This window comes from Pinus tabuliformis, chromosome 1_2 (genome assembly GCF_031772625.1).
Source record: "Pinus tabuliformis cultivar Carrire ecotype Pingquan chromosome 1_2, CPIR1, whole genome shotgun sequence".
Taxonomy (NCBI): Eukaryota; Viridiplantae; Streptophyta; class Pinopsida; order Pinales; family Pinaceae; genus Pinus; species Pinus tabuliformis.
In genome coordinates this window covers 731462214-731485769 of record NC_142298.1, presented here as the reverse complement: position 1 = coordinate 731485769, position 23556 = coordinate 731462214, and the positions used below count along the sequence as shown (strand labels likewise).

The 23556-nt window shown below is 38.6% G+C and overlaps 1 pseudogene; it reads right to left on the bottom strand.

The window, feature by feature from the left end:
* Positions 1-320: 320 nt before the first annotated feature.
* LOC149207850 (protein TORNADO 1-like) lies at positions 321-11877 on the bottom strand (annotated as a pseudogene).
* Between the last annotated feature and the right edge of the window lie 11679 nt (positions 11878-23556).

Sequence of the window (23556 nt, the reverse complement as noted above, 5' to 3'; positions counted from 1 at the left end):
TGGGTGGGTATCCTAATAAACCAAATTTCACCCACAAGACATTCACCTTGGTGGGGGGCATAACAATGCCCCCACTTTACCAACCAAGCAACCAAATTGTAGATTTTGGCTTATGTTTTAATGGTAGACAGGTGGGGATGTTTTCATTTTATTAGCATACTCTTTAGTTAACTATTTTGATAATTTGATATGTTACCAAAGGAGGAGTTGTCAATTTGTTCTTTAAAATGCATATTTAATTTCCACTAGAGGACACAGATAATACTTAGTGAAAATCATCTCACCCATTTTATATCTTAGCCTTTAGAAGAGAAAAGTGACTATGAAGTGTCTTCCCATGACATTTGTGCACAAACAATATACAAAATATATTGAATTGTCACCTTAATGCGCCCAAGTGTACCAACAATGATATCCACACCTCTATGCAATGCATATTCTTGTGGACCATAGGGAGCACCTCCATATACAGAGGATGAATGAAGGCCAACTGCTCCACCATAAACCTCAAAGTCAACATGGACCTGCATTACAAAACATTTCTTACATGGAATTCCTGAAGTCACAAGCATAAATAAATTACAAATGAACTTTTTGAACAATTTCAATATCAAGTCAAACTACAGATGATAGACAAAGCTCCAAACTTTTTAAAAGGCTACCTGTTTTGCAAGCTCCCTTGTTGGAACTAACACAATCACAATGGGGGCCCTTCCATAGGTTGTATTCCTACCTTTGGCATTTGGACCATTTGTTAACGACTCCACAATACGCAACACAAATGCAAATGTTTTACCTTGAAGAAATTCATGTATACATATCAGTAAATATGATATTGATATAAATTATAAAATCTAGACTTCTAGTACAGAGAAAAGATTTATCATTTAAGATTTTTATCCCTCACTGAAAATCTTGAACAAAAAATAAATCAAATATTGTCTTAAATTAATTGATGGATGCTCAAACTAGATGAGCACACGTTGAACTTGATATTTTAGTTTAAACAACAACTCTAGACTATGAAATAATTAGTAACAAATCAGGAACCACAGAAATCCAAGGCTCTTTATATGTTTCTCCCAATACAAAATTATCATTCCCTACTCTGTCTTTGTGTATAATCCATGAAAAAAGTGAGAATTTTTTGAGCATCTATAAAATCTAGCTAGTATTGACTCTTCACACAAAAGCCAATGCACATCATGACTATATTTGACATATTTCATATCATTTTATCACCTCTAGTCAATGCATGCAAACAACACTTTTCAACACTTGAAATTTCAATGAAGCAAATACATCTCACAACTCGAGGAAGCTACATGTGTTTGGTTCTGTTTTCTTCATTCCATAGAAGGATTTTATGGTTCATTCCAAGTCTTCGTTGATAGAATCTGATCCAGATGATATCATGTTGGATTTCTAGAGATTCCATTTTCACAGGGAAATAAAGGAAAATCCCTGGTTATTGGCACAAGTAGCCATCTATGAAATTTCTCCAATAGTTTTTCTATTTCAAATATGGAAGGCCTGGAATGTAGTCCCAATGATGAAGGAGAATTCAGGACAGTTCTAAGAGGCTTAAATATTTCTTTACAAAGAGAGATCTAAGAGTTGATTATCCGGAGAGATTCCAAACTGGTCATTGAAGCATTGTTGGATAATTAGAGTGAACCATATGGAAGCATTCATTTTGTTCCTTGATGCATTCCCTGTGTTCCCTGCCTTCCATGAACAAATGGATGCGTTGGAGACATAAGCATTGTATCCCCATTTGCATGTAATAGTCAAGAATTTCCTTGGGGAGATAGATAGATAGACAGACATGGGGGAGTGATTACGTAATGGCTCACAATCTTCAAGTAGAAGCTCTTTCTTACAATCATGAATCAGTTTTCCTTAAATGGATAAGTGGGTGAATCTAACATATTATGCCTTGCACCCCAGGGAATATGATATCCAGCTTCAACTCTATCCGAGGTTGAGCAGTAAACAGGACATGAGATCTCTGATATCTAGAATAAATCAGTCGTGTCTCCTATTCTTCTCCGATCCACCTAGATGCCATGTTTGTGGCTTGTACCGACCTTTCTCCAGTATTGCAGGTATGAAAAGCTTCGAATTGTGATTGCCAGGATCTTGTTCATAACATAGTTCTAGTTTCAACATCATGCTCACAAGGTCACTTGGGTGCACATTCTCAAAAATTCTGGGACCAAATCCGGGTACTGAACCCTGTAAAGATTCTCTTAAAATCACCTCCAACTCTTTTCTAGTTGTAAATCCCCTTTGTTGTCGATCCAAAGTAGATTGAATTTTGTTGTTCAGTCTTACTAGACGTCCAAGGAATTCCTCACAAAACCACTCACAGTTCACTATGATGAAATGAAGCTCTTGAAAATAGATGATTTATCCAGCTTTGTGCAAAGATCATGTTATGGCTCTTCGCCTCTCTTAAACCTTTATGGGGTCATCATAGCGAGACTGTATTCTGAGTGTTGGAATATTCATTTCACACAGTTGAGCAAACTATTCCCATCTCATAACTGGCTTGTTGGAATGCTCAGATTTCCAATTGAACAAAAGCACTCTTAAGTCATAGCATACTCGGTAAATTTTGGGAAACCTTTCTAAAATTGTTTTGGTCGTTTGTTGCACACGATGAGAAAACTTATTCATTGAACTAGATGACCTTGCATCCACTGTATATACGGTTTGGGATAATTCAACAAAGCCAATGAAACGATCCCTAAGCCTGTAAATGCATTAGACTGCTGAGAAGTACAATTCTGAACTTTCAGAAGTTTAATCAATATGAGTGAAAACTGTGACATGAGTGAGAAAGTATTCTACTCTTCTGGAATTGGAAATAATAAATCTTAGCCAATATACTATGTCTTCTTCAAGTTCTTGAAGCTTTTTGGGTTATTTGTTGTCTACTTTTTTGAATAGGTTGCAAATTATGAGAAAGAAAAATGGGCTCCCGGGACCAGGGAACACGAGATCATGAAAAGCATGGAACTCATGCTGACCCACAAGGTCCCAAATTGAGATTCTAGTATCATCATCTTCCAGGACCTTGATTTTGATAACTTGAATTCTAGTGATGGGTTCAACTGGGTTCACAAGATTTTTTATTTCGTCTACAGATGGAATCTTGGCTCGAGCAAAACTCTGCAATATGGAATTACATAGATTTGTTTTACCTGCAGCCAAAGTTACAGATATTGGTCATTTGAATTGGAAAAATGAACCTTGGTTGTCCAATTTATCATGGAATACCTAATAACATTCATAACAAGGATAAGTCGTCTAATTTCAAAAACTGTAAAATTTTCTTACTCTTATGAATTTTGAAAAGCTTAAACCTCTTTATAGGTCATATTTTATTTTATTCCAAATAATGAATAATCTTCCTCATGGCCACTGCATGATCGATATATCTATCTATAGTTGTTTTAAGTATTATATATAATATATTATCATTGTCCTCACTAAATATTTCAACAATATATAGAAGTAGATTGGATTGTTGCCTTTACCTTTGTGTATAATGAGAAAATGATTAAGGGTGAATAAACAAAGTCATAAATATTGCCTGCAAATTCTTGTCCACAGAGGAAAACTCTAGTAGTTTTGGGCATTGTCATGGGCATGTCTTCCAAAAAATCAATCTGTGGCTCAGCATTGGCATTTTGTAAGCTCTTGAAAATAGATTATTCCTCCATATTTATGCAAAGATCATGTTATGGGTCTTCACCTCTCTTCAACCTTTATGGGGTCATCATAGCGAGATTGTATTCTCAGTGCTGGAATATTCGTTTCACATAGTTGAGAAAACTATTCCCATTTCATAACTGACTTGTTGAAATGCTCAGATTTCCAATTGAACAACAACATTCTTAATTCATCGCATACTTGGTAAATTTTGGGAACCCTTTCTAAAATTATTTTGGTTGTTTTTTGCACATGATGAGCAACCTTATTCACTAAACCAGATGACCTTGCATCCACTGTATATACTGTTGGGGATAATTCAACAAAGCCAGTGAAACGATCCATAAGCTTGTAAACACATTGGACCGTTGATAAGTACAATTCTGAACTTTTAGAAGTTTTATCAATATGAGTGAAAATTGTGACATGAGAGAGAAAGGATTCTGCTCTTCTGGAACTGGAAACAATAAATGTTAGATAATATACTATATCTTCTTCGAGTTCTTGAAGCTTTTTGGGTTGTCTGTTGTTTGGTTTTCTAAACAGTCTGCAAATTATGAGAAAGAAAGATGGGCCCGGAGGACCAAGGAACATGAGATCATGAAAATCATGGAACTCATGTTGACCCGCAAGGTCCCAAATTGAGATTCTAGTATCATCATCTTCCAGGACCTTGATTTTGATACCCTGAGTTCTTGTGATGGGTTCAACTGGGTTCACAAGAGTTTTTATTTGGTCTACTGATGGAATCTTGGCTCGAGCAAACTCTGCAATATGGAATTACATAGAGTTGTTTTACCTATAGCCAAAATTGCAGATATTGGTCATTTGAATTGGAAAAATAATCTTGGTTGTCCAATTTATCATGGAATACCTAATAACATTCATAACAAGGATAAGTCATCTAATTTCAAAAACTGTAAAATTTTCTTACTCTTATGAATTTTGAAAAGCTTAAACCTCTTTTTAGGTCATATTTTATTTGATTCCAAATAATGAATAATCTTCCTCGTGGTCATTGCATGATCGATCTATCTATCTATAGTTGTTTTTAAGTATTATATATAATATATTATCATTTTCCTCACTGAATATTTCAACAATATATAGAAGCAGATTGGATCGTTACCTTTACCTTTGTGTATAATGAGAAATTGAATAAGGGTGAATAGGGAAAGTCATAAATCTTCCCTGCAAATTCTTGTCCACAGAGGAAAACTCTAACAGTTTTTGGCATTGTCATGGGCATGTCTTCCAGAAAATAAATTTGTGGCTCGACATTGGCATTTTGTAAGCTCTTGAAAATAGATGATTTCTCTAGCTTTATGCATAGACCATGCTATGGATCTTCGCCTCTCTTCAACCTTTGTGGGGTCATCATAGCGAGACTGTATTCTCAGTGTTGGAATCTTCATTTCACATAGTTGAGAAAAATCTTCCCATATCATAACTGGCTTGTTGGAATGCTTAAATTTCCAATTGAACAACAACACTCTTAAGTCATCGCATACTCGTTAAATTTTGGGAACCATTTCTAAAATTGTTTTGGTTGTTTGTTGCACATGATGAGCAACTTTATTCACTGAACCAGATGACCTTGCATCCATTGTATATACGGTTTGGGATAATTCAAGAAAACCAATGAAATGATCCCTAAGCATGTAAACATATTGGACCGTTGATAAGTACAATTTTGAACTTTCAGAATTTTTATCAATATGAGTGAAAACTGTGACATGAGTGGGAAAGGATCTTGCTCTTCTGGAATTGGAAACGATAAATCTTAGTGACCTCGTTTAAAGATTTATTGAATAAAGGTATTACAGACTCATGTGCTGGTGTGTGTGTCTATGTTATTTAGGCAACGAATCGATCAGATTGAAAATACACAGACACTTGAAATGGAAAGACAGTAGATAAATACAGTAAGCAAATACAAGGACACAAGAAATTAATAAGGAGTTCACCCTATCCTCCAGGACTACATCTCCGGTCCAGCTCTCAATGGTGGCCTTATTTTATTGTGTCTTAAGCAAAGAATTTCAATGCAGGAGCTCAATATGAGTTTCCTGAAACAGATTTGCTTGGCAGGGTGGTTCTTGGATTCCCCAAGCCACTAGAGTGCACAGACTCTTTTCCTACCAGCTCTTCGACCTCTCTGGTCTGACAGATCCTCTCAAGGATGGCTTGAATCTCTCAAGCTCTCTGGTGCTCAACGGTGCCTTTGATCAACTCGGACCTCTGTCTTCTTTTTGATTTTTTTTTGCTTCACTGTCTTCTTTGCTTCTCTGTTTTCTATCTTCTGTCTTCGGTTCTTCCTCTTCGTGTGTCTTCTGTTCTCTGTTCATGGCTTTAAGGCCAGTTGAGCTCATGGCTTTTCGATTCCTCTTCCACCTCCATCGGATTGCCTACTGCAGCTACGCTTGGAGTTCCTTGTTCGGCGTCATCATTAGGCTAACAGGGAGGGGCCACATGTCCTCCTATAAACGGCAGCAGCCTGCTTCGTTGGTTCAATTCTTCGGTTACGTAGTTGTGCTTTATCATTCAACCATCCTAATGGGTATGGTTTCTTATAAGGTGTAGTTGCTAATCCCAATTTCTTTACAATTGCTTCAGAAATTAAATTTACTTGTGAGCCACTATCAAACAAAGTATCAATCTTCTGACATTTGGAAACAACTCGAATATGGAAAAGCTCATGTCTTTTTCTCTCATTTTCCTCATCAATAACAGATTGAGCATAATTACTAGTAGATGCTTCAGAATTCTTACCTTTTATACCTGTGGTGGCAAGAGTTGTTTCATCTCCCGAGTCTGACCCCAAATCTTTCTGAATAGCTGCAGTAGTCTTCTTCTTCTTGCCCTCGAACTTCTTAGGTCTCAGCTCTGGATGCAAAATCCAACAATTCTCATCATCATGCCCATCCATTTTACAGTGAGTGCATGAAGCTTTGCTTTTCTATGTAGTGTTAGCCTTCCTTGCTTTCCACTTCTGCTTTCTTTTCTCCTTGCTCTTTCTTGCAGTGGGTTGGGATGGTCCCCCAATTCTAGATTTCCATTCTTTCCTCTAGCTTCTAGATGAGTAGCTTGTATGGATACCTCATCTATACTAGTGGGATTAAACATGAGGATGGTATGCCTCATGTAGTTGTGTAGACCACCAATGTACTTCAAAAGAGTCTCTGATGAGTCTAACGAGATCCCTAGAATCAATGCTCTCTTTCTAAATTCTTGAGTATACCCTTGCACACTTTGCCCCTTCAACTGCCGAAGAGTTTGCCAACTCATCATGGATTTTTGCATGTAGGCCAATGGATAGAATTGCTTTTTGATTGTAGAAACAAATTCATTCCAAACAGAGATAGTCTTACCATGCCTTTTCATATCAGCTTGGGTTCTGCCTTCCCACCAAACCAAGGCAGTGCCTCCCAGGCATAGGCTTGCCAGCTGAATCTTGCTTTTGTCTGAGTCGATGTTCTGTACTCTACAATACACATCAATTTGTCTAATCCAATTGTCCAAATTTTCAACATTTATCTCTCCATCATATATAGGCAAGTCAAATTTAACATCTAGCTTGATCAAAGTTGCTTTCTTGTTATGCACAGGGCTATTAGGAGGTGTGAGAAAGCTTTCCTCTTTCCCTTTTCCTTTGGAGTGGTCATGGAAGTGAGACTCATCTTCTTCTTTATCTTGTTTAGAACCTTATATGCTTTCTAAAGTCCCTATACATTTCTTCTACCATAGACTTTATAGCTAGGAAACTTTCTATGAATTGAGGGTCTGGCCCCACAGAACCTTCCTCTGACATTGTCTTCTGAGGATAGACTCTCCCAATTTCAGGATTAGTTTCGACCAACTCTCCTTCTCCTAATTTGAGCTTTGATCTAGTGAGCATTCAACAGCTAAACCAACACAAGCTTGTCTAACCTTACAGCCTAAAGCTCTGATACCACTTGATCTGATAATCACCCTATGAGTGACCTCAGTTAAAGATTTATTGAATAAAGGTATTACAGACTCATGTGCTGGTGTGTGTGTCTATGTTATTTAGGCAATGGATCGATCAGATTGCAAATACACAGACACTTGAAATGGAAAGACAATAGAGAAATATAGTAAACAAATACAAGAACACAATAAATTAATAAGGAGTTTACCCTATCCTCCAAGGCTACATCTTCGGTCCAGCTCTCAATGGTGGCCTTATTTTATTGTGTTTTTAGCAGAGAATTACAATGCAGGAGCTCAATATGAGTTTCCTGAAACAGATTTGCTTGGCAGGGTGGTTCTTGGATTGCCCAAGCCACTGGAGTGCACAGACTCTTTTCCTACTAGCTCCTCGACCTCTCTGGTCTGACAGATCCTCTCGGGGATGGCTCGAATCTCTCAAGCTCTCTAGTGCTCAACGCTGCCTTTGGTCAGCTCGACCCTCTGTCTTCTTTCTACTTTTTTTTGCTTCACTATCTTCTTTGCTTCTCTATTTTCTGTCTTCAGTTCTTCCTCTCCATGTGTCTTTTGTTCTCTGTTCATGGCTTTAAGGCCATTTGAGCTCATGGCTGTTTGATTCCTCTTCCACCTCCATCGAATTGCCTACTGCAGCTGCGCTTGGAGTTCCCTGTTCGGTGTCATCATCAGGCTCACAGGGAGTGGCCACATCTCCTCCTGTAAATGGCGCCAGCCTACTTCATCGGTTCAATTCTTCGATTACGTCGTGGAATGAGTCTCCTGTCACCTTGGCAATCAAGTCGGACGTTAAATCTTTACAAACTGCGGCTTAATCCCCCATCGATTCCGCTTTCCCATCGGGCGCAATCTCAGTCGTTAGATCTAGGGCCTCCAAATCCAATGCCATATGCACGTTTCACGCGGTTGGCTTGCTCGACCGTTAGCACGCGATCAACGACGGTTTTCTCTCTCCCCGGCTTGCCACGCGTCGACCGCTGAGTGGGATCGCTCTGTTTTTGCCAATTCTGCTTACTGCTTGAGGGTGCCCCCGATCAATACTGCCGATTTTTCAGAGCAGGTCCCGCCTTTTAGCTTTTAGCCTTTCCCCACGGTTCTCCCATCTCTCCCTGCGACCGAGCGCTCGGGGCTTCTCCATTGCGAGGGTTTTCACCCAGCAATGCGCGATTAGTGCTAAGCGCTAATCGCACATCAAAAACTCCCTCTGTTTCCCGATCTGGGCCTCCCAGGGGCTAATTTTTCTTCCCGCGCAGTCTCCATGGGCCTCGGTCAGCGCGCTTTGACCAAGGTCCTCGTCGTTCCACGCTAGCTACCAACCGCCACTAGTTTAGAGGTGTTTTGATTGTTGTTCTGAATTCTTTGATGTCTATCCCGAACTAATACAACCATGGTTCTTTTGATTATTCTTCATGGATCCCATTTGTATCAACATGAGATCATGAAAAGCATGGAACTCATGCTAACCCGCAAGGCCCCAAATTGAGATTCTAGTATCATCATCTCCCAGGACCTTGATTTTGATACCCTGAGTTCTTGTGATGGGTTCACAAGAGTTTTTATTTGGTCTACTGATGGAATCTTAGCTCGAGAAAAACTCTGCAATATGGAATTACATAGAGTTGTTTTACCTGTAGCCAAAATTGCAGATATTGGTCTTTTCAATTGGAAAAGTAATCTTGGTTGTCCAATTTATCATGGAATACGTAATAACATTCATAACAAGGATAAGTCATCTAATTTCATAAGCTATAAAATTTTCTTACTCTTATGAATTTTGAAAAGCTTAAACCTCTTTTTAGGTCATATTTTATTTTATTCCAAATAATGAATAATCTTCCTCGTGGTCATTGCATGATCAATCTATCTATCTATAGTTGTTTTTAAGTATTATATATAATATATTATCATATCCGCACTGAATATTTCAACAATATATAGAAGTAGATTGGATTGTTTCCTTTACCTTTGTGTATAATGAGAAATTTATTAAGGGTGAATAGGGAAAGTCATAAATCTTCCCTGCAAATTCTTGTCCACAGAGGAAAACTCTAGCAGTTTCGGGTACTATCATGGGCATGTATTCCAGAAAATCAATCTGTGGCTTGGCATTGCCATTTTGTAAGCTCTTGAAAATAGATTATTTCTCCATCTTTATGCAAAGAGCATGTTATGACTCTTCGCCTCTCTTCAAACTTTGTGGGGTCATCATAGTGAGACTATATTCTCAGCGTTGGAATATTCATTTCACACAGTTAATAAAACTCTTCCCATATCATAACTAGCTTGTTGGAATGCTCAAATTTCCAACTGAACAACAACACTCTTAAGTCATCGCATCAATAAATTTTGGGAACTCTTTCTAAAAAAAAATCGTTGTTTACTGCACATGATGAGAAACCTTATTCACTGAACCAGATGACCTTGCATCCACTGTATATACAGTTGGGGATAATTCAACAAAGTCGGTGAAATGATCCCTAAGCCTATAAACGCATTGGACCGTTGATAAGTACAATTCTGAACTTTCAGAAGTTTCATCAATATGAGTGAAAACTGTGACATGAGTGAGAAAGGATTCTTATCTTCTAGAATTGAACACAATAAATATTAGCCAATATACTATATCTTCTTCAAGTTCTTGAAGCTTTTTGGGTTGTCTATTATCTAGTTTTCTGAACAAGCTGCAAATTATGAGAAAGAAAGATGGGCTCCCAGGACCAGGGAACATGATATCATGAAAAGCATGGAACTCATGTTGACCCACAAGGTCCCAAATTGAGATTCTAGTATCATCATCTTCCAGGACCTTAATTTTGATACCCTGAGTTCTTGTGATGGGTTCAACTGGGTTCACAAGAGTTTTTATTTGGTCTACTGATGGAATCTTGGCTCAAGCAAACTCTGCAATATGGAATTACATAGAGTTGTTTTACCTGTAGCCAAAGTTGTAGATATTGGTCATTTGAATTGGAAAAATCAATCTTGGTTTTCCAGTTTATCATGGAATACTTAATAACATTCATAATAAGGATAAGTAATATAATTTCAAAAACTATAAAATTTTCTTACTCTTATGAATATTTAAAAGCTTAAGCCTCTTTTTAGGTCATATTTTATTTTATTCCAAATAATGAATAATCTTCCTCGTGGTCATTGCATGATCGCTCGATCTATCTATAGTTGTTTTTAAGTACTATTTATAATATATTATCATTGTCCTCACTGAATATTTCAACAATATATAGAAGTAGATTGGATCGTTGCCTTTACCTTTGTCTATAATGAGAAATTGTTTAAGGGTGAATAGGGAAAGTCATAAATCTTGCCTGTAAATTCTTATACACAGAGGAAAAATCTAGCAGTTTTGGGCACTGTCATGGGCATGTCTTCAAGAAAATCAATCTCTGGCTCGACATTGGCATTTTGTCCAAGCTGTTGGTGAACATGACTAGTTTTACGAGAGGCTTGAAGTGGAGTTCCATTCAGATCAATCTCTTCAAGCCAAGTTTTTACCTACAATGTATCCAATTATCTTCAAGTACTGCATCTCACGCAACTCTTTTACATCCCTTCAAAGACAGGGACTTCAAAGCTGCATTTCTTTGAAGAGCTACAAGAATTTTGATGAAATCAGCTGCGCTCATGCTACGGTCATCATTTATAGCAAATTTTAGCAAACTATGGTTTTTGAAGATCATCTGCACCAATGCACTTACACGCAAAATACCCATTTAATTCTGAGGTCCCCCAATGGACAAAAAATTTATAGAAGTATTTGCTTGAGGCTAGCCTGGTTTGAACCTACTAAGAGGACGGAGAAAATTATTTATTCCTTCTCCTCCCATTGAATTTATTTACTCTGAGGTCCCCCAATGGATAAAAATTTTAGAGAAGTATTTGCTTGAGGCTAGCCTAGTTTGAACCTACTAAGAGAATTGAGAAAATGATCAATTCCTTCTCCTCCCATCGGATTTCTTTCAAGTTGAAAGGATTGCAAGGTATGGTTCAAAACAGAGCAGCTATAATGTAGGAAACACCCTTATCACTCATGCTAGTGTTTGACATATTCAAATGTTTCAGAGTCCTATTTTCCTGAAGGACCTTCCTGAACTCTTGAGCACATTTGGAATTGATATGATTTCCACTTATATCCATATTTTCTATAGTATTATTTTTGCAAAGAGATGTCATTTGAAACATAGATGTCAACCTTTTTTATTGCTTGGGATATGTTCTGAGCTCTAATATGGATATAAATTGAGAACAATGAGTCCAATGGTATGTTGGGATCAGAAGGGTTAGGATGCCATGAAAATTTTCGGCTTGCAAAAGATCCCATGAACAACTCTTTCAACTTCAAGTCATCAGGACTGAAGGTATCATTTGGGGCACTTAGCTAGATATCTCCAGAGCTTGTGTAAGTTGTCAATTTACTGCACCATCGTCAAAACCTAAAATACACCCTAACTTAACCACCTCACATAAACCTGCAAATTCGTGTGGACCATAGGGAGCACCTCCATATACAGAGGATGAATGAAGGCCAACTACTCCAACATAAACCTCAAATTCAACATGGGCTTGCATTATAAAACATTTCTTACATGGAATTTCTGAAGTCATAAGCATAAAGAAATTTCAAATGAACTTTTTGAAAATTTCCAATATCAAGTCAGACTACAAATGATAGAAAAAGCTTCAGACTTTTTAAAAGGTTACCTGTTTGCAAGCTCCCTTGTTGGAATAACAAAATCACACTGGGGGCCCTTCCATAGGTTGTGTGGACTAAATCCTCGAGTTGCGTCGAACATCTTGGTTGTAGACATCTATTTTATATAGTTGACTTTCTCTGCGATTTCTACAGAATATTTCATAAAGGCGCGATGCATAGAAATATTCTTCCCAAGGATAAAACAGAATACCGAAGCTACTAAAGTAACCTCGCCAAAAGCTATGGTGGAGAAAATTATGGCCAATCTCTTTCCTTCTGTAAGTCTGGGGGATGAGGAAAGGGCCTAAGTTGCAAGGAAAACTATGTCGAGGATTGGTCTGCATAAACCTTTGTTCCCAATAAAAAGAAGTGTCCGTAAGATTTCGAAATGCACCCTTGTTTGGAATCGGGCCTAACAGACGATTTTAGGGGATATTCAGAGAGCGCAAAGTTACCATGTTACCAAGGTATGGTGGTATTGAACCAGACAACAAATTATGGGAGATTAATCAGAATGGTGCCCCAGTTTTACAAAGGCCCCTTGCTACAGATAACATTCGGTGTTTAGATGGTGCTGGAAACTCTGGAGTCGGAACACGGGTCAGTCAATCGCAACTGTTTCAATATCCTAAACAGTTCCAACCACCCAACTACCTTCCCTTGATTGAACGATTGACAATACTCTAATCGTCTAACACATAATATAATGTCGCACAGTGATGACAGATAGCTTTAAGGGGAGTTATTTTCAGAGGGGAACGCCTTATGATGTAATTATTTTCTTAAAGTTTATAAAGGTTTACATACTCTATCTTTCTAGATTTGAATTTATAACTTTTCAAGGGGAAACACATTTTCTTAACTATAACGTAAAGAAGTATATTACCTAATCTTGTTAGTATGAGGTAAGTAGTATTTATATAATTTTTCATTTAACAAAAAATATTTTTAAATTTAGTTCATTGATGTGAAATAAGATAAAAGATGTTCATTTTTAGATGATAAAAATTAAAAACAACTTGAAACTATGTTTTGTATGAAGAGAAGATTGATAAAATTGTGGATGATTTTAATACGTGTATTTGGAAAAAAATTGGTATGTTGAAAGTGCATTTTATGAAAGAGGCTTATAGTTAAGTTTTAAGTGTTGAAAATGGTTATTAAGAGGATGACAAAGTGAATAAGAAATAATAGAATGTGAAGAGCTAATTAATAAGTAGATAATATTGCTTGTTGGAAGGAATTTTGTAACAAGTTTTTGAAGCGTCTGGCCAATTGGACCTTTCGTGTACTAAACATTGTTGGTCAAGCCACTCTTCTGAAATTGGTACTGCAATCCATTCTTATTTATCAGCGCTTGGTCCTCCTAGCTCCCAAAATCATATATAAATAGTTGGCTTCAATATGTCGCAAATTATGGCAAGGTGCTAAATTGGAAAAGAAAAATGGTCCCTGGTGGTCTAGGACAAGCTCTGCCTCCCAAAATCTCATGGTGGATTAGGGTTGAGGGACCTTGAACATCTAAACACGTTCATGGGCGCAAAGCTTTGGTGGAGATGGGTCCAAGGTGGCACTAAGCAATGGAAGAACATATCGAACCAAAAATATGGGCAAGGAATATCTCAAGCCTCCCTCCTTCATGACCCTTCCGCGTCTGTTGGTTCAGCATCTGGGACTTAGCCTATCATAATAGTTTTCTACTTTGAGACCACTTCCTTTGGGAGATCAGGAATGGTTCCACCACTCTCTTATGGGAAGAATCTTGACAACAGTTATCACACTTAGATTTAAATGTCTCTCTGCAAGGTATGAAAGAAAGCCTGATCCAGCTAAAGAACGGGACAGTTGTGGAATTCTGGTCGGAGACTCCTTCTCAATCTGATTAGCATAATTGGAAATCAGCTCGAGACTAGAAAATAGTTGATCCCCCGGATAGTTGGGCGGTCCTGATTAATTCTTTGTGGGAGAGACATATTCCCATCTTCGTAGATATAGACAAGCTTTGCTAGGGGTATAAATCATGGGGCTCATTCTCTGCTAAAGAGGCTTATCTACTCAAGATCAACACTCAAGAAATTCAAAGAGGAGGTTTGTGGGAGAAAGTCTGCGGGTGGAAACTTTGGCCCAAAATTTTTCACTTCCTGTGGTTGTTAGGTCACAAGAAAATATTGACTTGGGACCGACTACTCAAGAAAGGCTTTATTGATCCATCTCAATACCCAATGTGCAAACAACAAGAGGAGAACATGAATCATATATTGAACATTTTCCAAATAGTCAATGAAGTATGGATAGAGGTGGGAAACTTGTTTGGCCCATTGGATCTGGACATCGAAGGTATGCTTTCAAAGATCAATAACTAGAAGAGGGTGCGCTTCAAAAACCCGATAGTGAACAGAACCTAGATCCTAGTCTTAGGCTTTCTACTCTGGAATACTTGGAAAGAGTGGAACCATGCTATTGTTCATAACCTGAACCTGTTGAGCTCTTCCATATGGAAGATCGTCAAAGACAATCTCAAGGAATATGTTCTGGCAGAAAATAGTATTTTTTCTTTGCTCAACTTGACCCCTGAATCAACCTTTGCTTCATCTCATCCTCTGCGAGCTCCTTTGATTCCACCCCCTTCCATATTCATTTTTCCCCCTCCAGGTTTTGTAAAAATTAGTTTCGATGGTGCTTCTAAAAGAAATCTAGGTCCGACAGGATTACGGGGGTGCTCCGTGATTCTAAAGGCTATACTCTAAGCGTCTTTATTAGTTATTAAGGAGTAACTACAAACAATGTAGTTGAGATAATGGGTGTGGAAAAAGGTCTTCATCTCGTGCTCAAACTTGGATACTCCAATATTCAAATCTTAGGAGACTCGAAAATGGTTAATCATATAGCTCAAAAACTCGTGGATGAATCCCCTCCCTCCAAGCTAGTGTGCAACTGACGTCTAGAATCTCGAGCATTTCAACTTCAAGCCCTCTTAAACAAATTTCCCTATGTCACAATAAGTCACACATTGAGACTTGGTAAAGAAGTAGCTGACTGGCTCGCAAATTGGGGAACATTAAAAGAGCATGGCGATTTCACAATCATGTGGAATCTAGCTCGTAGTTCAGCTGATATGGATCTAGGAGAAAAGGAAGAGCTATCAAAACTACTAGAAGAAGATAAGTCGTACCCCAATGGGGGTGTATCAACATTTGGCAGGGTCACCTTGGAGTACATCTCACGAGGCATGTGGTAGGTGTAATCATGATGAACCATAAAGTGACATAATGAGTCAATGGCCGATTAAACCCTCCAGACCTGCCTCTGGTTGATATATTCAGTGGTGGTGGTAGCATAACGATTGTTGTTTTTGGGTGATGAACTCTGCGTGTAGGGTGGAAGATGAGACAGTTAAAGGCCGAGAAAGCTTGTTAGGGACAAGGGGTAGATGGACCTATGGAGTGTTTGGACTCTAACATTGTGGCTTATATGTTTGTCTGGTGTGTGTTCATATGGGACCCTGGTCCGTTTGGAGGTTTTATTCCTCTATAGTGTGTTAAGGTTGGGTATGAAGGGTGGAACCACCAAGACCCATTGCGAGAGGGTTGTCTTAGTCTCGTGGGTTCTCAGCGGCCTCCAGTTTATTTTTTCTATTTGGTTAAGGTCTTTCCCTTTGGTGCGGTTGCAGGTAGTGGCTTGGAATTCGACATTTCCCATTGCCTTGTGGGAGGAATGGCTATGTTGGTGGCCACATTTGATCTCTGAAGATAACTCTCTCATCGCCGGTCAGGGTCTGTGGTGGCACTTATTTATGCCGAGGCTCTTTGAAAAATTCAGCAAAGGAGGGTGTGTTTTTGGTCGCGAGGCAATGTATAATTACCTGGTTACTTGTATCTTGGTGGTGTGTACTCAAGAATTTAGAGAGTCACTGAGTGTGTGGTTGTATGGTTTTGGGTTGAGACTTGTGGTGGGTTGAGACTTGTGGTCAGCCCTCCCCTATTTTTCTTGTGGATTGATAGTGGTGTAGCATCATTAAGGAGATTTAGCGGCACGGTTTCTACCCAACTTCGTTTGGAGGTTAGGCTTAGTCAGTGTTGTAAGGCCACAACGGATCGTGAGTGGTATTATTCATGGGAGATAGGGTGTGTGCAGTTTGTTGTCTACTCTTAGGAGGTTGTTACCTTTCTGGTCATTCTAGGTGGCAATTTTTTAGGAACTGTCATTCATGCCTTGGCAGCATGGGCAGATCCATCGTGGAGGAGGGCATAAGGGACATGCTTGATGGAAGCACAGTAGTTAGAGCTCAGCTACAAAGGATACAGTTAGCGGTGAACTTGCAAATGTGATTGCTTAGCCTCGTGACCATTTGCCAAGTAGAGTGGAGGATCCAGCCTTGTTGGAAACTATTGCAGATCAGTTGAGAGGCATTCAGGCCAACCTGGACATCATGGGAGATCAACAATATGAAGACTGGAATGAATTGGTGGCCTATTTTAATGACATCCAATTTTGCCTCAACGAAACTCTAGAGCTGCTTGAGAGCATCCATTGCAATCAGAGGCACCTCAGTGATCGCTTGTGTGATATGGAGGCCCAAGTGGAGCACATTGATTTCCATATGCATGAGCGAGTTGGATTCCATGCAGGCCCTCCAAGACTTCTGCCTCACCACCTTTTGTGACATGTTTATCTCAAGTTCTTGGTATTTTTTTCATCTTTCTGTAATGTAAAGCTAGTAATCCTATCATAAATAATGGTTATCTGAATGTACCTTTTGTTATCTTTGGCACCCCTAGCTCTCCCCTCTATTTGCAGTGAATCTAAGGGAGCCATTCAGCCTATTTTTGTACTCTGGATTTCATTGATGATAATATAATGATGCTTTTCTGGCCGACAATAAAAAGATGTAGATAATACAATTAGTAGAAGGATATTTTCAAGTTGATGAGCCATGTACATTCATGAAGAACATATATGTGAAATTCGGTATCATGTGAGTAATGAGTTGAAAATAATATCAACTAAAGAGTCTTCCAACTTTGTAAATTGATGGAGGAAGCCGAATATGAGTAGAAAGAAGTTGTAATTGGGTACATGCCAAAGGAATCAAAAGAAATTGAGAAGAATATTACAATGGAGTGTTTTCCAAGTTGATGTAGGGGAAGCCAAGTATGAGTAGAAATAAGTTATAATTGATACTAAGGATAAGGGGTATGTGGTTGAGTGCATACCAAAGGAATCAAAGGAAACTGAAAAGAATATTACAATGGGATATGTTTTGGAAAAGTTGCATACAAGTAGAGTGGAAAAGGAATTACAATTTGAGGTGTTCATTGGATTTTTTTTTATCCCCTTAAAAATGTTTTTATTCATTTCCGTGTAAGAGAAGAACATAATGTGAATGTGGCTAAAGATGGTTATGAAGACTAGAAAGTTAATGAATGAAATAATGTTTCAAAGAGATGAGGAGATGGAAAATCTTTATCATACAATTATGGAAAATTATGGGAAAATTATATCATACAATTATGGGAAATTATCTATGTGAAGGGATGGAGGTGATAACCAAATAAAGTATTGTTAAGTTTGGAGAACAAGGCCCAAGGAAATTGTGACTATGTAATAATTCAATGAAGTCAAGAGATTGTCTTAAAACTGGAAGAAGAATGTATGGTAGAAATTCATGATAATTGTAACATCCCCTGGTTAAAAGTTCATGTAATAAAAGTTAATAAAGGCAAAATAAGACCATGATTAAGGGACACTTATTCCAAGCTGAATGTTGGGCAAAGATATCCTAGTGGGCATCACTAGATGTGTTTATGGCTAAGGAAATTAGCAAAGGCAATGACTAAGGCATTAAAAAGGGAAAAATGTCATTTTTGCCACATTTATTTATGAAAATAAAGGAAAATAGGAGAAAAGGAAGGTGAAAGGTCACAGGTTGCATGTGAGGAGGAAAATGAAGGAAAATAATGGAAAATGAAGAAAATGGAGGCCTAATTGGTAAAAAGGCTTTTGAGGATCAATTTGTAAGCTTTTGCCAGTTTAGTTTTGGAGCTCTCTCATTATTCTCTCTCTCTCTCTCTCTCTCTCTCTCTCTCTCTCTCTCTCTCTCTCTCTCTCGGACACTTAGAGTTTTCTTTGAGCATTCTAGATTTGGAGCAAGGAAAGGAAAGGCAAGCAAAGGAAAGGAAGGAAAGCAAAGATCGGGAAGAGCAAGATCAAGCAGCTTCGGTAGGAATACTTGCAGGTAAAATATTGCATGTGTGATTTCCAAGTTTGTTTTGACATGCACGGCTTAGCATGTTGGTGTATGATTCTCTTGTTGTCAATGGCATGGTTTTTTCAGGTTATGACAATCATTTTTAGTCTAGCCTTGCCTTTTTCCGGATAGCCATGGTGTGATGGGATTATTTTCTCAGTTTTGAGCTTTAGAATTGCCGGATGGTTTTCGGAATCCGGGGTGGAGGTGGTCTCAGGAAAAACCCAAAGGCCTAGGAATCCTTGGTCGGTTTTAGCGGAATACACCGTAAATCCTGAGGGTGCAGTCTCGGTTTAGGGCCTAGTGATCTGGTGTGGATTGTGGCAAATCCTAAGAGGTTGGTGTCTCAGTTTAGGGCCTAGTGATCCGGTGTGGATTGTGGTAAAGCCTAAGAGACAAGGAGACAAAAAATTCCTCAAGGATAGTGATGGAGTCCAAAGGTATTCCTAGCTCGGTTTGGTTTTGTGATCTTGATGCCGATTTTGGTGAGATTACGATTTGGTGAGGGTGGAGGTGGCTTAACCTCTAGATTCCCTTTGTTGTTTTTGGATTTATTTATCCTTGAGATCCCACATTCATGCTTGGAATATGGCATGGGGGTGACTGGGTGAAAGAAATGTTTGGTTTAGGCATGTCTACGGTCAGGTGGTATGTGGAAGTCCCGAACCTGGTCAACTTTTCCTATGTTTAATGAAAGCTAAGTTCTCTTGCTTTTGTACTTGTTAATCTGTGTCTTTAATGGTTTTTATATCATTGTTATTTTCATGGTTTAATGTTGTTTATAAGCATGGTTATATGATTGGTTATTGTCATGTTTATTTCATGTATTTACTTGTAACTAAAAGGATAATGGATGCAAGACCTAATTGATGTAAAAACAGTTAAGGGAAGAGGGTGGTGATCCTTCTTGTCAAGTCTCATATGAGTTATCAGTATTTTATGCTCTGTCTTGTATTCATTTCATGTACATTGCATTGATGCCAAGTATTTGACAGAATGCTAGTCCCGGTTGGGGATGGTCAGGCCTAGTCCTGGAGTCATTTTTTAAATTCTAAGTCTTGTCATCATGTAATTTATGGATTCTGAAAGTGTCATTGAGTTTTGGGTAGTGGCCTGGGTTTGGGCCTGAAAAAGTGGCTCAAATCTCAGAGACACAGGCACAACACTGGGTAGAAAAGTCATTGGACACATGCATACCCATGTTGTGGGAGCGTTTAGAGCCTTATGGACGCAAGCTTGTCCCTATCAAGGGATAATTCAGGGGTCTAATGGTCTAAAAACTCGGTGGGACATAAGGGTTGGTTACCTAAGTGGTTGGGATGGTTCCTGGGAGTCATGTTGCTGATGTGGAAGGTCGGTATGGTGTGTTTTCGTCCGTTCCACTTCCTTAAGGTGACTTAGGAGGTCGAATCATATCACAGTAACTTCTTGTCACATGTTTACCTTGGTTGGCCAGTTACTTGGGTAGATGTGAGAGGAGGGCGTTATAGAGTGGTATCAGAGCATGGTTCACCACTCAGACTGGATGGGATGTGTGTCTGTCATGCATTCATGTCGGTTGCACATGTGTTAATCATTCTTATGGTATATATGCTTGTTGCATATGCATGGTGTTGGTCATGGTTGTAGTGATTTCACCATGTGAAGGAGGACGTTGTTGTTGTGAAGTGTGTCATCATGAGTGTATGATTGGTAACATGTTGTTTATTCACATTAGTGTTCACATGTGGTCAAGTGTACAGTGATGTGGTGGTTGTTGTCATGCATGAGGTCATGATATGTGTAGTTGATATGGGCATGCATTGATGACTAGACTCTAGTAGAATGACGAATATATGGTTACATGCTTATGTGTTATATTTTTATATGTTGTCATGATTATGTTACACATGTATCATGTTGATTCGTTGATCTTGTAGACAAGGTATCCTCCTTGAATTATGCTAAGGTACATTGGTTTATTGTGATTTGATTTAGCTGACATGATATACCTTGCAGGAACAATATCAAAGATGACTAGCAAGATGGTAGACTACAGTTACCTAGACTCTTCGTATGGATCAGATGAGTAGTGTGGTGTTGCGAACTCTTCTGAGAAGCTTAAAGGAAAAAACAAGGTTTTGCAAGGCATACAATGATAGAATCATACAGGCACAGGAGAAACAAGCAGAGGTAAATGTAGTGATACTTCAGAGTTTGTCAGAATTGTAGCGACAGGGACCACTTCGGATCAACCATCAGCAGGAGGAAAAAAATAATGGGGCATATGGAAATAGGTCTCATGGTGAGTACATGTTGGATGGAGAGGATAAAATCAGAGATGGCAGGTCCTTTGATATACTGGATAGGAGGGGTGATAGACACAAGTACCATTCTAGTTCTGGTTCTAACAGACATTATGCTTGTCATCGATATCATCCTTACAGGAGGAGTGATAAGGGAAATTTTCCAGATGAGTTTAAGAAAGTGTTGTAGCGGCTGCATCACCCCAAAATTTTGGCCTACACTCAAATTTTGGAGCCTACTGTGGATCTTGTGATTATTCGTTCCTTAGTCACTTATTTGTCAATTGATGATTTCAAGCTTCCTTCTTGGATCTCAAGTGTCGTTCACACTTTCATCTTTATATAAAAAGTGTCGTTGTCGAGCATGGGAATTATTTCTTATCATGAAAACAGGAATTCTGTTTTGATTCAAGGGGAAATATTTGTGAAAATGAGTTGTTCTCATCATATAGACATGTTTTCACTTATTTCCAAAGTTTCACACATTATTACACAAGTGTCATCATTATCATCACAAAGTCTATCTTTGGTGTTGCACTTGTCGTAAGTTGCCACAAAGGTTGTTGCGTTAAGGGAAGTATTTTTCATATGTTCTGAATGATCTATGTTGTGTCACCAAGTGTCCAAGTGTGTGGTCACATTCAAGTTCTATCATTGTTCACATCGGTTCCATTGATACCACACATTAGCCAAATTCTGAATGATTCCTAGCAACCTAGCCTCATCCAACCTTCCTAAACTATGCACTCTGTAGTCTAAGCCCTTAAGCAACAATCTTGTTTCTTGGCACTGTGCAATGCTCATTCTCTGCCTACCAGAAATGTGCATTTCACAAACTCAATGCATAGAATCTCAGCCTCCATTGGCACCCAAAACTACACAGATGCTTCTCCTGGTGTCCTTTCACCAATATATATTTTTAATATACAAGTCGACCTCCCTCCAATAGACGTGTCCTTTGGTCATTGGTGAAACTCATATACAAAAGAGTTAAAATGCTTCAGTTCTGAGTATCTACCTCGGGCACAAAAATAGAGCATAAAGAAGTTCACAACTCGTGAACTTGAAGAAACATAGGAAGCCGAAGGAACAGTAGAAAGAAAGCCAAAGGTCGAGGGAACAAAAGTGGAAGCCAAAGGTTGAGCAAGCAAAGAAGGAAGCTGAAAGGTCCAGCGGAAGAAGAAGGAAGATTAAGGTCAAACATTCTATTGGCTAGGTTACTTATTGAAAAGCTCAGACCTATGTTTGAGAATGATTCTGATAACAGTTCAAAAGGATGCTCTGCAGATCTAAGAAGATTATCTGAGTATGAACAAGGTTGTTTTTAATTGAACACACAATATGAAACCACGACAGTCACTCCTCTAAAGAAGTCACTCCTGAAGCAATTACTCTTGAAGCATTTACCGTGACAGTGAGAATAGAGGCTTGAAACAGAGAGTTATTTTTGTGCAGAGCTCAGTGTAGTTCATTGTAGACACATTGAAGTTGTGTGGAGACTATTGAAGACCATGATGTATTAGCCATCATGATGTAACTTGGAGATTTTTCTTGGGTATAATGAAGAGCAATGGTGATACCTTCTATGAGACAAGGTTGTCATTAATGTAGCAATGAAGTTGTAGATTGACAAAAGTCAGTAAAGAAGATTTTGGGAGCAAAGAATTACTATCAAACATATCTAAACAAAATATAGTAGAGGGTTGGTGCCCTGAAGGTTGGAGCCTCGAACAAACAAGGTAGGTGCCTTGACAAGATAGGGTCGGAGCCCTTAGGGTTGGGGCCTCAGAATTGGAAGGATTGATGTCCTTGGAGTTAGTGCTCCTAAACACATGGTTGGTGCCTTGAGAAGATAGGGTTGGTGCCCTAGAGGTTGGAGCCTCACAAAAGACTAAGTTGGTGCTTGGCAACAGATTGGAGCCTGTGAGATTGAAGATCAGTGTCTTCATCAAGGGTTGGAGCCCTATATATATTGTACCTGATTTATTATAAAGATTATATTAATAAAATCATTTATTCCTATTGTTCATTTTGTGTTCTAAATATAAATGAATTAATTGGTAAAAATAACAATTGAAAAGGAATATTGATTCACCCCCCCTCAATATTTCCAACAATTGGTACCAGAGCCAATACCTTCACTCAAAGCCTAACAGCTTGAAGGTTGATCATTAGAACACAAATGGCAAAGCCAAGGAAGAAAGTCTCCAATCCTCCTAAAGATGTATCTCCCTCAACCACCGAAATTGAAGTCAATCAATTTGTGACGACTCCATTTTTCAATGGAAACTTTGATATATGGGAGGCAAGAATGAGGAATTTCTTAAAGACTCAAGGCACTGAAATCTGGAAATTAGTGATTGTTGATAGCATGACGGATGGAGAATCCAAGGAGTACAATGAAAAATCAATAAGGAAATCTTGAATAAGCTACCATATTCTATAAAGAACAATTTAGGAAAATGCTCGTCAGCGAAGGGTATATGGGACAAACTTCATGACCTTCACTGAAAAGAAGCATTGACCATGACCACTAGTCAAGAAGATGATGGAAACCAAGAAGGAAATCCAGAACCCATCATAGAAGTTGAAAATGAGAATAATGACATCAAGGCTAAAGAAGACCT